General features: G+C 43.7%; 1 long non-coding RNA gene across 1 annotated transcript; it reads left to right on the plus strand.

Annotated features, from left to right (window-relative positions):
* The first annotated feature begins 508 nt into the window (after nt 1-508).
* Nucleotides 509-9785, plus strand: LOC135238313 (uncharacterized). The gene is made up of 2 exons (XR_010325093.1): nt 509-3802; nt 8745-9785. It is a non-coding gene; the product is annotated as an uncharacterized LOC135238313 (long non-coding RNA).
* The last annotated feature ends 2842 nt before the right edge of the window (nt 9786-12627 follow it).

The raw sequence follows: 12627 nt of genomic DNA on the forward strand, positions 1-12627 counted from the left end.
CCTACTTAAACACACCTTTGAAAATATAAAATCCTTGGGGGCACAGTTAAGTATTCCTTAATTAGTATGTCTTAATTAGCATTAATCCCTGACCACCCTGTGCTTCTTTAGTGCGATATTGCACTGCACTGTACCATTGCACATGTGAGCAATATTTTTTACACATCATCACTTGTGGCTACTACCTGAGCATTGATTACTGATAACTGATTACTGATAACTTTCTGATAATTTGAAGAACCCCAGTGAATGCAGTGAAAATATTTTTTACTGTACTGTTATTTTCTGTATGAGTTATTTGCTCTCTGGATAATTCCTGTTTTAATACTGACTACATTTGCAGGGAAAAAAATGTTATTTTTGAAGTTGTTTTTTTTAAATACTATTTATAGGTACTACAAATCCAGTGTCTTAGTAATTATCAGTTGTAGGAACAGTGGGCTGCCAGGATGGTGCGTCGTGTTCCAACCTGACGCTGCAGGCAAAGCGTAACCTGATGAATTAAACTGAAGCTTCTCAAAAGCTCAGCCACAGCGGAACTAGAGCTTTCTATCACTTTTCAAATGATGTGTACAAGTTTCGCTTTTGCTGTAAACTTGGCCACAGCACTGATTTTTTTTTTTTTTTTTTCAATCAGCTGCTTTCGATTCTCATGTCCTCCTCCCAGCCAGCACTGCAGCAGCTGCTGAGCAAACAGTGAAGCTTTCTCTGAAGAACAAAAGGCAAAATTCCAGTTGGTTTACTGGAATCTCCGATCTCCCCTTTCTGACTCACCTTTAGCTATGTCGTGCTGTATATAAGCACGCAGGCTGCTTATGATGATGCTCACTGGTGGTTCTCTTGTCGTTGTTTCTCAAGGGCACGCGGCACGCACCTTCTCAAGGTCAACCGTTCGTCTGTGCGATGGCCCCACGGGCTACCTGTTTACGCACCGCCGAGCCCAGGAGAGGGAGGTTGCCAAGCTGGCTGACTCCGCCGGGACCTGCGTTCAGGGTAAGACGCCCTCGGTTAATGGATCACCGTCTCTGTCGCTGTCACGGGTTCGCGGTGCGAGACCGCCTTGTTTTCGATGCGCGCAGAACGGCGGACCCTGCAATTTCACAGCGTAGCGCGTGTTACTTAGGAGGCCTGCTATCCAGCGAAACGGACACTTGAGTCACTCGTAGGGACTCGCTGGCATCGAAATCAGACATTTAAAACGAGCGCAGATATTAACAAAGCGGATATTGCCACAGGCCAGGTTAATCTCCACAGAAGCGTTTTCTCAACGCTGCCGAGTTTCGGTCTCCATAATATCGCCATTCACACCTCTCTTTGATGCTTCTGCTTTTCTGACTCCAGTTCAGGGTGTTTTGAAGCAATCTGTCAGCACACCAGTCAATTTTCATGAAAGGTGTGTGTGTGAAATCTGCTGAGCGCTAACCATTCTGACATTCTGATGGCTGTTTTCCCCGAAGCAAGATCGTAGGGAACGAGCAGAAAAGATTTAATAGAGAATTTGTTTCCTGGTTCATGTCATTGAGGTGCTGGGTAGTCAATGTGTTCCCCAGCCTACAGAACAAAATTAAAACTTGCTTAAGGACAGGAAGTTGAGTTGCTGCAGTGTCATTAAAGCTACTTGTGTGTGCTACTTGTAGATCACTACGGAGACCTCCATGCGCTTGTTCTTTTCCAGTGATGAGCTGGCACAGAGCATGTACCCTAAGACACACAATCCGAGCAGGTGCCACTTAAAGTCCAAGCATTTGCATGGTCAAAACCAGGGCTGCCCAACCCTGTTCCTGGAGATCTGCTGTAGGTTTTCTTTCTGACCCTAACAAAGCACACCTCATTCAGCTGCTAGAGATTTCATTGATCTCCTGGAACAGGAATGGGCAGCCCTGGTCTGAGCATTCAAAATGCAGTTTGCATGTTCTCCACACATTCACACTTATACAGCAAATGTGCTTGTCAGTATCTCAACTTTGCATGCGCAGTCCACACTTTTCCATGCAATCAAAAATCTTATTTGATGAAGTCACAATTTGAATTTGAAAAATACACTGTCAGAAAAACTGTGAAGCTCTCGCCTATGAGGGACACAGTTCCATTTTTTATTTATATTTTTTTGACTGACACACACGCACCCACCCACACACACACACACACACACACGTAGACACACACAGCCGCCCGTCTGTCTCAAGCATGTTGTCAAGGTTATCAGAGGGAGCCTGTGCAGTGTTCCACTGCTGAGGAGCTGGAGGCCTTTAATTATTGATGCACCAAAGTTCCACAAATAGAGCTCGGATTGATCTAACGGCTGCCGGGTAAACTGATACTGAGCCAGAATGCTGTGTCTGCACTTTGTACTTCCTGGTGGCTTCTGTCTGGGCAGGTCTTTTCCAGTGATGAGGTATTAGCATGTTTGTCTGTTGTACAGGGGGGAATTTACCGCAACCATGTCTGTGATTTGCAAACCAAACCACAGTTGCTTTTCTTTTTTTTCATGTGCCAATCAAGACCGGGAGAAGGATGACCCATCTGACATTTTAGGGTTACTGTGTGATTTTTAAAAAGAGTGTTTTAGATGACAGTAACTGACTGTTTAATTCAAGTAATTAAAAAATAACTGAAAGAACAACAGGCCTTCAAGAGTGAGATGAATGGTAGGACTATTCCCAATAACTCAACATGCTTTCTGGGTCCGTGTAAGGTATGATACAAAGGAAACTTTGTGTGAGAAACCTACGCACAACTATGCTGCCCTCACATATGAAAACAGCAACAGGTGAGTTTTATTGAAGCACACTGTGTGCTTCCGGACACCTTGAGTCTGTGTTGTCATTTGCAGTCCAAACGTGCATCCCCTTATAAATAGGTAAAGAATCAATGGGGGCAGCCTCCTACATTTTTTATACGTGCACACATCTCTGTATGTCTTTGTCACTTTTGGAAACCTAGGGATGAAATGTTCTTCAGGGCTCTCCATAGCCGGATAGCTGGAGCATTAGGAATAGCAATGTTCTTTGCGAACAGTCCGATGACCGCGAAAAATTAAATAACCAGTAGTTCTTATTCAGTACTGCGTCTTGCGTTTCCCTGAAAAGGTAGGGAGGCTGAAAATGTGTAGGGAGCGCAGTGAACTTTCCAGTGTTGTTGCAGGTGTCAGGAGTGACATATAACTAATTGAAAAGGCCTCCCTTTGACATCCTGTTGAGCGTGGTATCTGTAACTTTCTGCATTTCCCTGTGCCAGGATGCCAGGCATTTTCCTGTCGCTGCCGTGAGCACCCATATCCGCGCTTTCAGCCTCAGCTGATAAGGAAACAAATGATTGAATTCGGCGAGAGCGCTCCTTTTCTGTAGCTCCTTTGGTGCCATTGACAGCTGTGTGAGAGAGAGAGAGCGAGAGAGAGAGAGAGAGAGTATTCCAGATCTATGCTCAGAAAAATGTCTCAGGAAACTCAAGTGCCTGTACTCCCCGGTTTTTTTTTTGTTTTCAGAGGGGGGCGTGTGTGGATTCGTCGGTTAGCGGATTACGCGCTCGTCAGGTCCCGGCCCACTTTCGCTTTAAGACGACCCGGCGTGAGGAGAGCGGCGCTCGGGAGCGAGGCGTGACTGCTGTACACAGCGCCGGGCTTCACGCCGTCTGGGAGCGCAGCGGAGCTCGTCCAGCGAGAGGTTAATTGTGAGCGCGTGCGCTTCCTTCTCAGCGCCCTGCCAATCAGACGGGGAGAGAGAGAGAGAGAGAGAGAAAGTGAGAGAGGAGAGGAGGAGAGCTCCTTCCAGGCTTCTCTACTGCTGTGCACAGGACAACAGCGGTGAGCTTTTTAATTTTTATTTGTGTGTGTGTGTGCGTGTGTGTGTGTTTAAACAGGTGTGCATGTGCCTTTAAAGCACCAATTGACTGCGAGACACTGAGTCCCTTCTAGAAATCGTTATGGTTGTGTGCTCTGATTCTCTTTTAATGCAAATCTAATTAAGTTAAACTCCTACCTGTTCCACTACAGGAACAGTACTGTACGTTACGTCAGTGTATCACAGGCCTCTTAAATGATCTCTGTTCTGTTTCTGAGACTTTGGGACTCTGTCAGTCACTGTCCACATTGGGGGGTGGGGGGGGTGAGGGGTTATTCCTCTACCATCTGTTGCCACTTGCTTGGGGGTGGTGGGGTGCTGAGGTCTGGAGTAATCAAAGCCTCTGTTATGCCTAAGCAGGCACTGTACAGGAGAGAGAGAGAGCTGGGAAGTAAAGAGAAATAAACTTCCAACCAAGCATTCCGTTTGGGTTGTTAAGTTACAGGCCCTACAAATATTTTAAATTTGAATATTTATTGGCATGAAAAACCAAATGTTGATAAGTTGTGAAAATAGCAAATAGCTTTTCTTCTGCTTACACAAGAAAAGGACAATAATATTGTTATGCCCTCCTCCATTTCTTGGGGTGCATTGATAGATACAGCTGGCTGCCCCACCTGGTATCTCAACAGGCAAAATATACCACACTTTGCCACGGCAACTACTCTCAGATAAAGCCTCTTGACTCAAAATATGAAGGAAATGTCCGTGTAGTAGTAGAAGTTTATTTGTGCAGTTCAGCATTATGCAGCAGTTGTGTGCCTATGTAATTATGTCTGATGTGTGGATCTATAAAGCCAGATGATGTATAGTAAAAAGCTATGTATTTTTAATTACATAGGATGCCCCACTTACGGGATATTCCAGTACATTCAGACATATTGGGAGATAAATCTTTCATCTTGTTCTGTAGAGGGGGGAATAACTGATATGTAATAGCTAATGTGTGAGTGTCATCCTTCTCACAAAAAAAAATAAAACGTATTCCTCTAGGTCTGTCCAGTGAGCTGCCATGTACTGAACCACAAAAGACTCATACTTATACTGTAAGTGTGCCTTTAAAATCGGAACAGCGTATTTGGATCAGGGTTATCAAGAAGTAAGAAAATCGCGACTTTATGTTTGATGTGTTACCCTGCTTTGATCAAAACATTTCAAACCTTATGACACCACCTACTGTTAAATGCATTCCCTATTTTTAATGGTTCACTATAATTAAACTTTACTTGAGCCAATTAATTTTACTTACCTTAAATATGTACTGTGCCGGATTTGCACCGGTCCATTCACAGATAAGGTTTGAAACTGATTTATTTAGTTGCCATTCCTGCATGGGTTCAAATGAGGATACAGCTTGTTAATGTGATTACTGTGGAGTTCATCGGACGTTCGTAGAAGTCATAATCATGTAACACTGAACTTTGAGCCATGTTGAGGAGTACCTTCTTTGCCTGTTTTACACCAGTGCTATAAGCCCCATCACTAGCTTGTACACACTATGCGTACAGTTAGGTGTTAAATCAGAAGTAGCTGGCCTTAAATGACACACTTCTACCCGTGCTCAAACCACCCACCAAGGTAAATGTTTCCAAATTGCTTTTACATCAGGGAACGCACCACATGATTTGAGCATTCCCCGCAGGTTGCAGTCATCGGTTGATCAGTAGTCGTTTGCGTATGAGGATGGGTGATATTTTTGCACAGCAAATAAGTAAGGGAAAATTTATGCTCCAAAAAAACCTTGTGCTTTTAGACAAGTTCAGCATTTTTTTCAAAAATGCCTGTACCAGGGAAGGTCTAGAATCTTTATAAAGTGTTTTTGCACACAACACTTGCCCATGAAGCACGGGGCATTAAATTGTGAATTTCAAGCATCGTTTTAAAGAGTCTTGTGTTCACGCTAATGGAAGCCTCATTTAGCTGGGGCGGTTTGCAGGAAGTTTCCCCCTGGGAAAACAAGTGATTTTGAAGCTGCAAGTGCTTTTCTCAAACTCCCTTCTGACAAAGGCAGGAAAGGTCGAACGGACCATGCCAGTGATATACAGCATGTAAATATGCCTGCATACATGTGCAGTTGCAATCAGTTGTGTGCATGCAGTTGGCAGAGTTGCTAGTTAAACAGTCCGCACTTAAAATAATCCTTGCTGGGTCTGCAGCGATATATGAGTTTGTGTGTGTATGTGTATTTTGAGTATGCGTGTTTGTGCAAACGCTTGTGTTTGTGTGTACACCCTTGCATGTGTGTGTGCAGTACAGTTTGTACTTGTGTTTGTGCATGTGAGTGAGTGTGCATCTGTATGAAAAGCAAACACTGGCACAAAATATGTATCGACCAATCTCTTTTCCATTAACACTGGCCTTTCACTCAGAAATGGAATCTGTGGTTACATTATTGCAAAGGGGAGTACCTTGGTGGTGGGGGCTTTTCGTTTAATCAGGGGTGCAAAACTCCGGTCCTGGAGGGCCGGTCTGCGTGCTAGTTTTTGTTCCAACCAATTACCTTAGTTTTAGTTTTTAAACTATGCCGATTAACTTCTTGTACTTGAGCACAGTAAAATCTTTTGGATACAGCATATTGCAGTCTTCAGCTGTAGTTGGTGCTGATACAAATGTCAGGTCAAGAGATGACTGGGCCACTTGAACAATTAGAGCAGAGCAGAAGTTGGCACAAAACCCTGAAATGGATCGGTCCTTATTGTGCACCCCTGGTCCCTGGTTTAAAGAGAGACAATGGAACTAAATTCTCATATCACCCAATTTATAAAAATGGGCTGGAACGACTTCCCAGTTGTCAGGGTAGAGGCTGTTCTGTACAGGAAACTCAAATTTGGGTTATTTCTTAGAAGTGCATTTTCAAGTTAAGCTAGAGGGAAGATGCTGCCATTGAATACAGAACAAATATACGCTTCACATATTAAATGCCAGCACTTTTAGGATCTTGTAGAAGAACACCTCGCACGGAATCGTAAGTGGCATTAGGTTATTTAAAGTGTGCACTCGATTGATTGCTGGCTTATCCTCAGATCTTTAACATGCACCCATTTCCAGAAATGGCTCAGAACTGAATGCGTGAATCTGAACCCCAGCAGGAGAGCTCTGGTAATGCTCAGAAACAATATTGTTAGATGTTCAGGTCACATCCAGCTGCATTATCTGAGTGGTGAGCTATGGACATGGCCGGTTTTTAGCTGCGACCGCAGCTCTATAGCTCTGTCTGTCGGTCGGTCGGTCGGTCGGTTGGTCAGTCGGTTGGTCCACAAAAAGTGTCCCACCCCGTAGCGGCCACAGTTTTCACCCCAGGAGGCTGAAATTTGGCATGGACGTTGGTCATGACCAAAGGTAGAGCTGAGTAACTTTCAAGGCCGATTGACCAAGAGGGAGCTTGGCGATGGGCGTGGTCTTTCACAAAAAGGTGCGTAACTCCCGAGTGGATTCACAGATTTGCACAAGATTTTGTGGAAAGGTTGGTCATGAGCCAAAGAAGAGCTCACGTGTTTGTGTGAGGGCGTGTGCGTGGATGCATGCACACAAGGATGCATGCGCGTGTGCAGTCGCAGCTATTGCGTATTCGCGCTTGTTACTCTGCAAATTATTGTGCTGCACTAAACTTCAAGGGATAATTTTCTTGTGCGTAGGTGGATTTTTTAATTAGTGTCTTCCTTTCAAAGTCTTCCTTTGCTTCTGTCAGATCGCCAAGAGTTGCTGAAATTTCTCTCAGCGGTGAAAAACAGTCTGCGACTTCTTAGTGTATTTACATGAAGCTTCAAGGACTTATGAGTGTTAAAATACTTTCCTTATGGCCTGCATTCCTCAGTGTAGAATAGCTGGTATTATGAGTCTGCTGGTTTGTACTGAGTGAACTTGCTAAGCAAGTGATGAACAAACACCAGGTGGGAAATAGACATACTAGGGACCTTTTGCGTGGGAAATGAGTAACTGTGTCTATTGTGATTACAAGTGAAAAGATTCACAAGGCAGTCTGTGCTTTATTAGCAGATGCGTAAAGGTCTGTTGGAGTAGCCTAATTTTCTGTCTGTGCCTCAACAGACTGAGATTACACCTGGGCCAAACACATATGTGCTTTTCTACATCGCGAGGAATTATATGACGGAGTGAAATCTGACAGTGAAGAGGGAGAGCCAGGTTTGGACACTGGAAGTTGACAGAGCAGAGTCTCTCTCTCTCTCTCTCTCTCTCTCTCTCTCTCTCTGACACACGTGTGGGTGTAGAGGGAGGTCTTCCTCATATCTGTGTGCTTCCGTCAGTGGGCTTCTCTTGGCGGTGGTGTGAAAAATGAGGCTACGTTCCAAAAATAAACCAGGCGATGAGGAACACCAGCTGAGAGCTAAAGAATGTGGCCCCCCATCACTGTCGCATCTGTGATCTGGCCTTCCCTCTCGCTTCTCCGCGCACAGGAAAACATACACAAGGCTCACACAACACATACAAACAAACACGTGCAAATGAAAGTTAACACACAGAGAGACACTCACACACACACACACACACACACAATTTCCCTTTGTGCTTCTGCTTGGCTGAAATAAGAACTGGATCCAGACCAAGCTTCTGTTTGACAGAAGAGATATTTGTGTGATGCAGGGAGGTGCAGTCTGTAATCTCAAGCACTGTGCACTAAATGAAGGTGCACGGTCTCTGTGCGCTATGTGTTTCCCAGCCCTGGCTGCTGCAGTGTACATTTTGGCTCTGCATACAGAACGCAAGGCCTCTGAGGGCTGCTTCGGCCCTGCCAGAACACCAGACAATCGATTCAGTTCAATTTTATTTGTATAGCGCTTTCTACAGAGAACTGTCACAAAGACAATTTACAGAGTAGCAAGGCAATAACTTCTGCTATAGGGATCTTTGACTCCCTTCTCTGCCTGTGGGTTTTGCTGGCCTTAGGTTCGGTTCCTGCTGCCTTTCGCCAGAAGTCCTCCTGGGAAGCTGCTGCTTCAGCTCTTTGGAAGATACCGACACAGCGGCTGCCCTTCCTGTCACCTGTGACATCACAGTGCTGAGAGGCTTTTAAAATGATTGGCTGGAGTCACTCCTCAGAGGCCCCTGCAAGGTCCGAGTCAATCACTGTGTTAAGTGCAGCCTGACAAATGGGCAGGTAATGGCCGCAGAACACAAGGGTAAGTTATCCGATGCCCTTTTAAGGAAACAGTCCTGACTGATTGACTTTAGGTGGTCCATTTATTCTTAGTCTTGAAATTGACCTTTCTCAGGGACTGGGTGGTTTTTAAAACATAAAGAAATCCATGTAATTAACAACCTAACTTCAAATAATTTCCTTTGCATAAATTCTCTGATTTTCTTTCTTAACAGTAGCTGAAAGGCAGCCGATGGCAGTTCAGTGCCTGTACACATGACGGACATTCCACAGACAGAACGTCAGAGGAATGCCCGCGGTGGGTCTGCTTAACGCATGGATACACCTCACCGGGCCCCCAAGACCCATGGAGGGGCCACAGGGGGCCCACAGCGGGGGGGGCAGGAGGGAGGAGAAGACCCAGGCACCCTGTGGGTGTTTCTGTGGCAGTGTCTTAGCTGGTTGTTGTGAGGAGTGAGAAAGAAGCAATCAGCAAGTATACTGCCGCAGAAACTCTTCACCCTGTGATGCCCCACCCCTTCCCCCCTGAGGCCACCGCCCCCCACATCTGAGACCATTGGCTGAGCTAGTTGGAATGACAGGTGGGTAGTTGTTCTCTGACTGGCAACTGCATCCACGTAGAGATGTTGGTGCTCAGACAGTGTCATTAGGCCCTTAGTGATGCATGTGAATGAAATCACTCTGATTTATGAAGGCAACACCGCCAAGGCTGTGCTTTCACACTTTCAGATCCGTTAATGGCTGTTATATGGATGCAATTCACTATTGGCATTTATTGTACCTGAAGGTGTTTTTTCTCTCTCTAAAATAAAAATATTGCTTGTTATAAATGGTCTTGTTTATTTATTTATTTTTCAACAAAATCTGTACTATTGCATTTAGCCCCTGGTTTACATAATAATGTTATGAGAGAAGTCTGTTGCAGAGTGAGTGGTGTGTGTAAGGACTATTCTCACAGGAACCGGCCACTGGCATAATCGCTCCATGCTGTCGTTTAGCTCCACGGCTCTCCCTGGGCCACACCATTCAAGTTTTTTACTTTTTATTTTTTTATTTTTGTTTATTGGAACACTGGGGCCACAACAACATTCTTGTTTAGGGCCACCCAAACCGAGAGGAGGGGGGGCCGGAGATGCCAGCCACTCTGACAGAGCAACGCAAAATGCCAACAATACATTTTAAAGTCTAGCTTAGGCCAAGAGATAGGCACCTAGACTGGTAATTCTAAGTTTTTGATTTAAAAAAATAAATAAATTGGTTTGTCTTTGGTCTTGTGATATTCATACGAACATGAGATTTAATGTCTCTAGTCTTATTACTGCTCCACAAGTCTCCGTGTACTGTAGGTCTCAGAACAAATTTGTAGGACGGTCTAAACCATCTCTTGATCTCTTGGCGATCAACTACAGGCGTGACTTCACGGTGCGTGCTGTCCGAGTATCAGCCAGCTGATGCAGCAGTCTCACAGGTTCAGTGCTTCAGTGCTCCAGATTGGCGCGTGCTTAAGGATGCCTCTTGGATGAACACTGGCGGTGTGTGTGTATTATACATAAGCTCCGCGTACGCATGAAGTCTGTTGACCGAACATCCCAGGTAGATCAAACAGGAGCGCAATCTCACTGCCGGGATGCGTGAGTACGGTTTATTTCAATGGTAGGGTGATGGAAAAAGGCAGATTGAAACCCACGGAGGCTTTAATGCTGGAAGGCAGTGTAGCGAGGCCTAATGGCCTGTGAGACGCCTCCAATCCCAACCCTCACCGCTCCAGCATGCAGCCAGTGCAGAACGAGTCTCATCAACCTCTGTTAAGCCCCGACTGGCAATAAACCGCTATCTGCAGCATTAGATCGATCTTTATAAAAACATATTTAACCCCGAAGGTCCTTTGTAATGAACAACATCTAATGTTCTTTTACAATGGAGTACTTTAGTCTTGTATGCTGAGTTTTAATACGGTTATTAGTCGTGACCACAGCACAGTGTTTTGTGTGTGTCGCAGTATCAGAGAATTTAATGTAATTAATAATAAAATTTGAGCATTCGCAAATTATTTATAGTTTTCCGCACAATTGAGGAATAGAAGCTTATGAATGGCAATTAAATATACCCTATTATTGTTATACTTAATATCAATTAACATAATCAGTTATTAAGAATAGTTTTTTATATTTTGTGGTGCACTGATTTGATTCTGAAAATTGTTCCACTGCCCAAAACATTAAAATGTCCCGTGTTAATTCAACTCAGACTACATATGAATCCAATAGGAACCATGTGTACCCTGTAAAATGTTCAGTGTTAAAGAGTTGATTTAACACTGAACATTTTAATGAGAACTATAAGCAATGTATACACACAAACATTCCCACACTTTAGCCCTGTGTAGCTACTAGGACCGAACTTGGTTGTCAGTCAGGTATGCACCAATGGTAATCATGCTGGAAACATGTTGGTCCAAATGTTGCTTTTTCCATGTCAAATGTAGTAACCAGCAACAGATAGCAGAGGGAGATCATGATGACGAATATTGTTGGTGACCTTCAAGTGTCAGTAGTCCCCTGTGGACATACTGCCTATCTAATTTAATCGCTGCTTGATGGAAAGTAGGAAATATCCATGTAATAGATATAGTCATGATCTGTTGTAAAAATAAATAAAAATTGCCCTCAAAAATAGCATTTGCTATTCAATCATTACAATTTACTTGAAATGAAAATAAAGCAGTACTTACTGATACAGAACGGTCTGGGATGGCATGAATGGTTATGTTTGTGATATGCATTATGATTTTGGATTATTACTAGTCCCAGTCTAATATAATTGACAGCTGCTCTGGTCCCTAGTGTTAAAACATTGTTCCACAATGGTTCTGTGTGTTCACTTGGTGCCTGTTTACAATGAGAAAAGGCGAGAGTACAGCATACCTCACTGTTCAGAGTACTCTGAAGACACCAGTCCCAAAGACCTACTAAAATTTTAATTCTGCCCAGCATCAAAGAAACTTATTCTGCGGAAGAGCGCAACTATTATGCAAGCTAATTGTTCACAGAGAGGATGGAATGAACATTCAGCTGAGCTTCTCAGATGAACTAAGGTGTTGAATTCATGCATTATTCACACATTTACAAACTGAGCAAATGCAACCAAAATTGATTTGCGAAAAGAGCAGATTTAAAAATTCCAAAATACATTAAAATTAAGATACAATCAACCAGAGAACGCACATTTGTTTGTTATGTGTACCTGGCAGATTACACCACCTGGTGGTTGACTGCTCTAATTTCATATAAGTGTAAATCACGAGTCTATTAAATGAGATTCGTTTCGTCATAATTATAGCATGAACAAAGGATCTTTGTGTTTGTTGAAAGTGTCAGCCAAATGACAGGCTCTTTCCTAGGCTCTTCACGGTCTGTCTCAATTCTCAGAAAAAGAAAACAGGGGCAAATGAAATTTAATTACATTCCGGGTCTTCTAATAGGCTAATGGCTACTATTACTTAAGTTACATAATTATCGTGTGTTTGATGCAGGGTTGTTAGTTCCCAGTATTGTACTGTGCTCTTATTTAATTTCTATTTGATTCATAGAATTTAAATATTCCCAGATGCAGTGATTTAGTTTAGGCATGCTGATGTAAAAAGACAAGGGGTGAGAATATTAATTCACGTTA

This window comes from Anguilla rostrata, chromosome 13, assembly GCF_018555375.3.
Source record: "Anguilla rostrata isolate EN2019 chromosome 13, ASM1855537v3, whole genome shotgun sequence".
Classification (NCBI taxonomy): Eukaryota; Metazoa; Chordata; class Actinopteri; order Anguilliformes; family Anguillidae; genus Anguilla; species Anguilla rostrata.